Below are 9,473 nucleotides of genomic sequence, written 5' to 3'. Positions count from 1 at the left end.
TGGGTCGTGGCATGTCCTCGTTCCATTGTCTTTCCCTGAGGCATCTGTGGATGAAATTGTGTGGAGTTTGACCCCACCCCGCAGCTCACCAATAGGATAAACAACACACTGAGAAACCTACAAAAACAAAACGGACAGATAACCAGATTTGACCTACACAGAATGAGACCTGAAAGCAACAACACCCTCAGATTCTATGGACTACATAAAGTGCACAAACCAGCCATCCCACTCAGACCCATAGTATCACTCCCAGGGACACCATCACACAAACTGGTTAAAGAACTACAGCAGAAACTGAAACACCTGATCAGCGGATCCAGTCAATCTGTACAATCAACACAGGAATTCTTGGACATCATCAGAAATATACACATAGACAAGGAAGAAACCATGGTCTCATTCGATGTAACGGCACTGTTCACCTCTATCGACAAAACCCTAGCCAGGGAAACAATAGCCAACCTGCTGGACATACAGAACAGACAACAGGACGTTGAACCTATCAACAAAGACGGCATACTTAAACTACTGGACTTGTGCCTCACAACACACTTCACATTCAACAACCAAATATACGAACAAATCAACGGCACACCCATGGGCTCACCGATCTCTGGACTCATAGCAGAAGCGGCAATGCAAAGATTAGAACAAACAGTCTTACCGCAAATTCAACCCAAACTCTGGGTCAGATATGTAGATGACACCTTTGTAATCATTAAAAACACAGAAATATAGAACACACACCGGATCATCAACGCCACACTCACAGGAATCCAATTCACTAGAGAGGAAGAAAAGGACAACCAACTCCCATTCCTAGACGTGACTGTACAGAGAACACCGAACGGAGAATTCACCACAAAGGTATACACGAAAGCCACAAACACACAGACCGAGTCCTGAACTATGAAAGCAATCACCCCAACAAACACAAAGGTAGTTGCATCAAGACATTGTTCAAAAGGGCCACAACACACTGCAGTACATCAGAACTGCAAAAAGAGGAAGAAGAACACCTATACAATGTATTCACCAAAAACGGATACCCCCACAATTTCATTAGGGATTGTCTGTATGGATTTGCTACACGACTGTCCTCTGATATTGATGAGGGCAGTGCAGATGATGTGGTTTATATGGAGTTCATTAAGGTCTTTGACAAGGTCCCACACGGAAGGCTGGTCCAAAAGGGAAGATCCCATGGGATCCAAGGTAAGTTGGTAAATTGGGTCCACAATTGGTGGAGGGTTGGTTTTGTGATTGAAAGCCTTTGCCCAGCGGGTGTACCACAGGGATCTGTGCAGGAACCATTGCTGTTCATTATGGACATTAATCACTCGGATGTGAAAGCAGAAGGTAACATTAGTAGGTTTGCAGATGACATGACAGGTGAGGGTGTTGTCCACAGTGAGGGGGATGGACTCAGGCTGCAGTCTGATATCGATCAGATGATAAACTGAGCAGAGTAATGGCAGACGGAGTTTACTTCTGATCACTGTGAGGTAATGCACAGTGGGAAGTCTCATAAGCGAAGGGTATACATCATGAATGGTAGGTCCTCCTGGAGAACTGAGGAATACAGGGACCTTGGTGGGCAAGTCCCTGGATGTCTGAAGGTGTCAGCACAGGTAGACAGGGTGGGGAATACACCTGAACTGGGAACAGGAGGGGGACCCACATCCTGGTGGGGAACGTTGCTGGAGCTGCTCGAGAGGATTTAAACTCGTCTGGCAGGGCTGGGTGACCCCAAAGAGTCGTAAGGTCAGAAAGAAAGTTGAGGCTGGTACAAATGTTGAAGAGAGGAATATAAGGAGACAAGGGAGGGCAAGGACATAGCAGACAATGAGGGAAAACTGGTGGATTAAACTGCAGTTATTTCAATACAAAGGGCCAGACAGATAAGGCAGATGAACCCAGAACATGGATGGGAACATGGGATTGGGATCCCATAGATATTACAGAAACACAGCTGAGGGAGCAACAGCTCAATGTTCCGGAGACAGATACTTCAGGAAGGATAGAACAGGAGGGAAAACAGGAGGAGAGCGGGTGGGTTTGATTGGGGGAAACATCCCAGCAGTACCTAGAGGGAGGATTCATGTAGGATCGCCCAGTTAAACGATATTAGTGGAACCGAGAAATAAAAATTGGTCATTAGTTTTCTACGGTCAGACTACAGCGATAGGCAACGGGAGATGGAGGAGCAAATATGTCAGGAGATTTCAGATATCTCTTAGAATAATAGGGTTGTAATGATAGGGGATCTTAACCGTTCCAAACCTGGACTGGGATTGCTACTAAGTTAAGCATTTGGATGGAAGGAATTTGTTTAGTGTGTTCCGAAAACTCCCAGTCATTATGTAAATGGCCCAACTGGAGAATGGGGATAAACCTGACCTCCCCTTGGGAAACAAGGTCGGGAACAGGACTGAGGTGTTAGTGGGGGAGCACTTTGGAAAGTTACCACAATTGTATTAGTTTGAAAATAGCGATGGAAAAGGACAGGCCTGGTCCACAAGTTAAAGTTATTCAATGGAGCAAGATAGTATTAGACAGGAATTTTTAAAGTAGATCTGGGAAGGCTATTTGCAGATAAAGGGAAGTCTGGCAAGTAGGAATATTTTAAAACCGAGATAAAAGGAGCGTTCAGCGCCAGCGTGTTCCTGTTAGTGTGCAGCTCAATGCTGACTGAATTAGGAAACACTGGCTGAGTTTCGAGGCTGTGGTCAAGGAAAAAAAGGGGTCACATGTCAGATATAACTGGCTGACTCAAGGGAATCCCTTCAGGAGCATTGGGACTGTAGAAATACACTTAGGATGGAAATCAGGAATGTAAAAAGGGGACATGAGATCGCTTTGGCAGAGAAAGTTAAGGAGAATCCAAAGAGACTCTACAAGTGTATTAAGAGCAAAAGAAGAGCTCGGGACAAACCCGGTCTCCTTAATGATCAATGAAGGCAACGATGTGTGAAACGACAAGATCCAAAACAAATATTTCACTTTGGAACTTACTGTGGATAAAGACTAGGTCGCTCGGGGAACTAAACAGTGTTTGGCCTGACCACTATTGGAATACTGTGTGTAATTCTGGTCTCAATGCCACAGGAAGGATATCGTGGAACATGAAAGGGTTCAGAAGAAATGACCAAAGATGTTGCCTGGGTTGGAGGGTTTGTGCTTCAGGGAAAAGCCTGAATAGGCTCGGGCTGTTTTCAGTTGAACATGGGAAGCTGAGGAGTTAACCGATAAAGGGTGTTTAAAATCATGGTGGGCATCGACAGGGTCAATAGACAAGGTCATTTCCCCAGGCGAGGGAAACTTTTCAAAGGGATCTAAAGGACAACTGGCTCCCACAGAGTGGACGGAATAAGCTGCCAGAGCAAATAGTGGAGGCTGATAGAAATACATTTAAAAGGCATGTGGATGGGTGTATGAATAGCAAAGGTTTATGGGGATATTGGGAAAATTGTGGCAAATGTGACTAGAAATGTCATGCAGGAGTTGGTCCGAAGGGCCTGTTTCGTGCTGTACATCTCTATGACTCAATGTCTTGAAATGAGTCCACATTATAGAAAAGGAGGTGCTCAAGGTTTTAAAACACAAAGGTAGATAAATCCCCAGGACCTGATCAAATGGATCTCAGGACATTGTGGGAAGCTGGTGAAGAAATTGTAGGCCCCCTAGCAGATATATTTGTACCATAGGGAGCTATGTGTGATAGGCAGGTAGACTGGAGGGTGGCATTGTGGACAGTGAAGGTTTTCTGAGATTACAAAGGGATCCTGATGAAATGTGTGAATGGCTGAAAAACTATAGATGGAGTTCAATCTGAATAAATGCGAGGAAATGCATTTGGTACAACAAACACATGCAGGACTTATACAATTAATGGCAAAACCTTCGGTAGTGTTGTAGAACAGAGAGAACTCAGGGTTCAGCTACATAATTCTTTGAAGTTTGCAACATGGAGAGACAGGATAGTTTAAAAAAAGGTGCTGGCCTCACTTGCTTTCATTGCTCAGTCCTTTGGATATAGGAGTTGGGAAGTCGCATTGAGATTATACAGGCCATTGGTGAGTCCTCTTCTGGAATACTGTGTCCAGTTCTGGTCGCCCAGTTATAGGAAGGATATTATTAAGTTGGAAAGGGTTGAGAGGAGGTTTACTGGGATGTGGCTGGGTACAAAAGGCTTCAGTATAAAGAAAGGCTGAATAGGTTGGTATTTTTCACTGAAACCTGAATGTTGACAGATGACCACATAGAAGTTTATAAAATCATGAGGGGATCGATAGAGTTAATGGGAGTTATATTTCCCCTTGGACAGGGGAGTTTCAAGACAAGGCACTACATTTTTAAGTTTAGAGGAGAGACATTTTAAAAAAAGACATGAGGCACATTGTTACACAGAGGGTGGGTTGTGTGTGAAATGAACTTCCTAAGGAAGGGGTGAACATGGGGACAATTACAATGTTCAAAAGACATTTGGATTAGTACAGGAATAGGAAAGGTTTGAAGGGATATGACCCAGGAACAGGCAGGTGGGATGAGATCCGTTTTAGAGTATGGTTAGCGTTAACTGAACAGTGCGGTATGACTCCGACTATGAATATAATCTTTTGTCATTAATTAAGAAAGGCTACAAGAGAAAGCCAGGGAACTACAGACTGATGAGCGAGACATCAGGGTGGGTCAGTTGTTCGAGGTCATTCTGAGAGGTAGGCCTTGGAAAGACAAGGCCTAATTACAGACAGCCAGCATGGCTTTGTGCGTGGGATAACATGTCCCACAAACTTGACTGGAGTTTGCTCAAGATGTGACCAAAAAGATAGATGAAGGCAGAGCAACAGACGTTGTTTCTGGCTTCTGCAAACCCTTGTTCAGGGTGTAACATGATACATTGGTTAGTAAGGTTAGATCACAAGGGATCAGGGAGAGCTAGCCAACTGGATACAAAATGGGATGACAGTGGGAGACAGAGGGTGGGGGGAGAGGGTTGTTGTTCAGACTGGGGCCTCTGACCAGCGGTGTGCTGTAAGGACTGGTGCTGGGACCACTGTTGTGCACCACTTACATAAACAACTAGAGTGAAAATATAGGTGTCCCTGTTAGTATGTTTATGGATACCAAGATTAGTGGAAGAGTGGGCAGAGAATATAGTTATCGAAGGGGATGTTAATCAACTGGGCCAAGGAATGAAAGATGGAATTTAATTCAGGTATTGGATTTAGTTCAGACAAACCAGGGAGGACTAACACGGGTAATGGTTGGGCCCTGGGCAGTACTTTAGAAAAAAAGAGACACCAGGGGGTGCAGTTACATTGTTCCTTGGACTGGCATCACAGGGCGACAGGGTGTTGAAAGCGGCAATTGGCACACTTGTCTTCATTGGTCAGAGCATTGAGAACATGAGTTGGAGATATTGGTAACACTGTCGTCAATATTTCTCCTGGGCAGAGGAGGCCACGGGGTGACCTTATAAAGGTTTATGAAACTATGTATAGTCTAAGTAAGGTAAATTGCCAAGGGTAGGTGAGTCCAAAGCTAGAGGCATAAACGTGAGGTAAGAGAACAAGGATTTAAAGAGGGAGCTGAGGGGCAACATTATCCACAGAGGATGGTGCATGGATGGAATGGACTGCCAGAGGAAATGGTGAAAATAAGTACAATTACAACACGGAAAAGACACTCGGGCAGGTACATGGAGAGGAGAAGGTTTGAAGGGATATGGGCCAAACACAGGCAATTCCGACTCATTCCATTTAGGAAATCTCAGCCGAAAAGTCATGCAGCACAGAAACAGACCCGGTGTCTCCAGTTCATGGAGGAGGAGACTATCGAGACAAGGCATGTTGTAGAGACTGAAGCAAGTTACAGCGATACGAATGGTCATCTGGATTAGAGGTTTCAAATATGTGAAATAATTGGTGAGAGGGGAGGACATGACAGAACATGAACTGCTATAGAAGTTAGAATGATTAAAGGCACTGGTCATCAATACAAGCCATAGATACAGTGTTGGAGAGGGAATAGGGAACAGAAAGATCCCAGGCAGCATTACCACTCTCTCGTGGGAGGCCTGCTTTCCCCTCAGTTGTTCTGATGCTCCCTAAGAAAGCACAGGCCTGGACTGATAACTGGGAACTCTCGATGCTGTCTCATTACAACAAAACTTGCAGCAGGCGTGGTGATTGAGCCTGGGGTGTGTCTGTACTGTGCTCCCCCTGCAGCACTTTCTCTATGTCATGTCTTGTTAGCTGATGTTTGGATCCCTCTGCTCTGTGCACTGGAATGATCTTACCTGGCAGCAGGATTTATTGAAGACTCCCGACCTCCCTGACTTTGTCTTTCTGGCTGACCAACCATCGTCCCAACCAGTCGTTGGCCAGTCTATTGAGTCAAGAACACCATGGGTACCTGTAGAAGACACAGAAATAGGCAAAATGGGAAATTAGACGAATGCTTTGAAGGTTACACATACAGAATGGCACTGAGCCCACAGAGATCTGGAAAATCCTGACCTGTGTTGCCTCATCTCTCTGGAGTGGAGAATTCTGCTGGCTTATGATCTGGAGTAGCTTCAAAAGTGAGAGACGCTGACAGAGGCTGCAATTAGACACACACAGTGAGGGATACCACATGGAGAGGTACTGAGTCACATCACCAGAGTGCCGGCTCAAACAATTGTGCAGGAAGAAAGAGTTTTGATTCATGTTGCACTGGGATATACAAACTGTGAGCAGGTGAAGTGATGGCCTAGTGGCATTATTGTGTGAGAATTTATCCAGAAACTCAGCAAGTGTTCTCTGGACACAGGTTCAAATCCCACCATTGCAAATGGTTGAATGTGAAGTAAATGCTTCAAAAATGATGTAATTAAAAACCTGTAAGTGAGTATTAAACAATTGCTGATGTTAATAAAAATCCATCGGATGCATTCCTGTCTTTAGTGAAGTAATCTGAGATGGGACTGGGATATCACAGGTATTACAGAAACAACAGCTGAGGGAGGGACAGGACAGGCAGCTCAATGTTCCAGGGGACAGATGCTGCAGGAAGGACAGAAGGGGAGCTGAGAGAGGAGGAGAGCTGCTGGTTCTGACTGGGTGAAACATCCCAGCAGGACTGAGAGAGGATATTCCTGCAGGATCGCCCAGTGACGCTGTGTTCGTGGAATTAATCAATAACAATGGGTCTTCCCTTTCCTCTGATTGGTCTACAGACCCCGGGAGCCCCGCCCTCCTGCACCTTGACCTTCTCAAGATGGCGGCCATTAGCGCTCACTCTTCCCTCAAACAAATGGCGGCCGTGACCCTGGGCCCCTTCCCTGATCAGAGACCTCCTGACCCAGGCCTGGAGGGTCTTTTTCGAGTTATTTTTAACCTGATTCCAGGACTTGTGAATTCTCTCCGCTCCGTTCTCCCAGCTTGGCTCCCACACACCGGCTCTGAGCGCCGCTCTCTGAAGCTGATCGCAGCCGCTGCCGGAGAAAGCAGCTCCATGTCTATCTTTCTCAGTGACCTGATCAATGTGACAGTGCGCATGCTCTGTATGGAAACCAAACTGCGCGTGCGTCTGAGATTGCCAGTGAGTTTATCGACAATATTCATAACTGCACAGGATCATGGGTGAAATATTAGTCATTAACAAATGCTCTGTCGAGTTGCAATCATTGAGTGGTTTATATGCAAATAGATTGATCGATCCAATTTAACCATGCTAGCCAGATATGTAAATTACCAATTGTTCTGGGAGTTTCAAAATAAGTTTCTTACTCGACTTGTGTAAACCGACCTGTGAATTATTCTCAGCTCGTCCCCCTACACTATTTCAAAATCACCCATGTGTTTCTCTCAGGATTGTTTAAATCTCCCTAATGTACGTTATCAGATTCACATCTCAACTATTTCTTAAAAATCTCACATTGATTCATGGGAGAGGTGTCATGCTCCACTGTGTCGTGAGGATGATCAATTCTGCAAAATAGTTTGCTTTCTGACCAATCCTGAAGCGTTCAACCCCGAGAATGCTTTGGTCCCGCTCCTCACTCACTCTGGTTGGCGGACCGGCCGCTGCTCGGTCCTCCAGTCCAGCCCCTTCCTCCCAATTGCAGAGTTGATTCAGGCGTGACTCAGCAGGCTCAGGGACAAGGGAAGTTAGAGTCGATGCCTTGTGATATCTTGAAACTATCCCGAATCTTGGATCGAGAGGCCTGAGAGGTGCAGGTGTCCCGAAGATATTCCCTAAAGTGCTCTGCTCGGAGGTGTCCAGTCTCCCCAATGTAGAGGAGACCGCATCGGGAGCAACGGATACAATAAATGATATTACTGGATGTGCAGGCAAAACTTTGAGGTAATTGGAAGGCTCCTTTAGGGCCTTGGATAGAGGTGAGGGAGGTAGTGTGGGCGCAGGTTTTGCAATTCCTGCAGTGGCAGGGGAAGGTGCCAGATTGGGAGTGTGGGTAGTGGGGGGGCGTGGACCTGACCAGGTAGTCATGGAGGGAACGGTCTTTGCGGAAGTCAGAAAGGGGTGGGGAGGGAAATATATCCCTGGTGGTGGAGTCTGTTTTGAGGTGGCAGAAATGTCGGCGGATGATTTCGTTTATGCGAAGGTTGGTAGGGTGGAAGGTGAGCACCAGGGGCGTTTTGTCCTTGTTATGTTTGAAGGGGTGGGGTCTGAGTGCAGAGGTGTGGGTTGTGGACGAGATGCATTGGAGGGCATCTTTAACCATGTGGGAAGGGAAATTGTGGTCTCTAAAGAAGGAGGCCACCTGGTGTGTTGTGTGGTGAAACTGATCCTCCTGGGAGCAGATACAGCAGAGGCGGAGGAATTGGGAATACCGGATGGCATTTTTGCAAGAGGTAGGGTGGGAACAGGTGTAATCCAGGTAGCTGTGGGAGTCGGTGGGTTTGTAAAAAATATCAGTGTCAAGTCGATCATTATTAATGGAGATGGAGAGGTGTAGGAAGGGGAGGGTGGTGTCAGAGATGGTCCAGGTAAATTTAAGGTCAGGGTGGAATGTGTTGGTGAAGTTGATGAATTGCTCAACCTCCTCGCAGGAACACGAGGTGGCACCAATGCGGGGTCATCAATGTAGCGGAGGAAGAGGTGGGGAGTGGTGCTGGTGTAACTATGGAAGATCAACTGTTCTACATAGCCAACAAAGAGACAGGCATAGCTGGGGACCTTACGTGTTCCAATGGCTACCCTCTTGTTCTGGATGAAGTGAGAGAATTCAAAGGAGAACTTGTTAAGGGTGAGGACCAGTTCAGCCAAATGAATGAGAGTGTTGGTGTAAGGGTACTGTTGGGGAAGTCGGGAGAGGAAAAAATGGAGGGCTTGGAGGCCCTGGTCATGGCGGATCGAGGTGTAGAGGGATTGGATATCCATGGTGAAGATGAGGCATTAGGGGCCGGGGGAACTGAAGTCTTGGAGGAGGTGGAGGGCGTGGGTGGTGTCTCGAATGTATG

General features: G+C 46.3%; 1 long non-coding RNA gene across 1 annotated transcript in view; it reads right to left on the bottom strand.

Moving 5' to 3' along the window:
• Positions 1-6,558, bottom strand: part of LOC140492395 (uncharacterized) — a 6,591-nt gene extending 33 nt beyond the window's left edge. The window contains exons 1-3 of the long non-coding RNA XR_011963549.1: positions 6,525-6,558; positions 6,305-6,420; positions 1-117 (exon numbers count right to left, since the gene is read on the bottom strand). The exon at positions 1-117 is cut by the window's left edge and continues 33 nt beyond it. This is a non-coding gene — a long non-coding RNA (uncharacterized lncRNA). The remainder of the gene's footprint in view (positions 118-6,304; positions 6,421-6,524) is intronic.
• Positions 6,559-9,473: the final 2,915 nt, after the last annotated feature.

Source organism: Chiloscyllium punctatum, chromosome 21, assembly GCF_047496795.1.
Source record: "Chiloscyllium punctatum isolate Juve2018m chromosome 21, sChiPun1.3, whole genome shotgun sequence".
NCBI lineage: Eukaryota > Metazoa > Chordata > Chondrichthyes > Orectolobiformes > Hemiscylliidae > Chiloscyllium > Chiloscyllium punctatum.
This window is presented reverse-complemented; position numbering and strand designations above follow the sequence as displayed.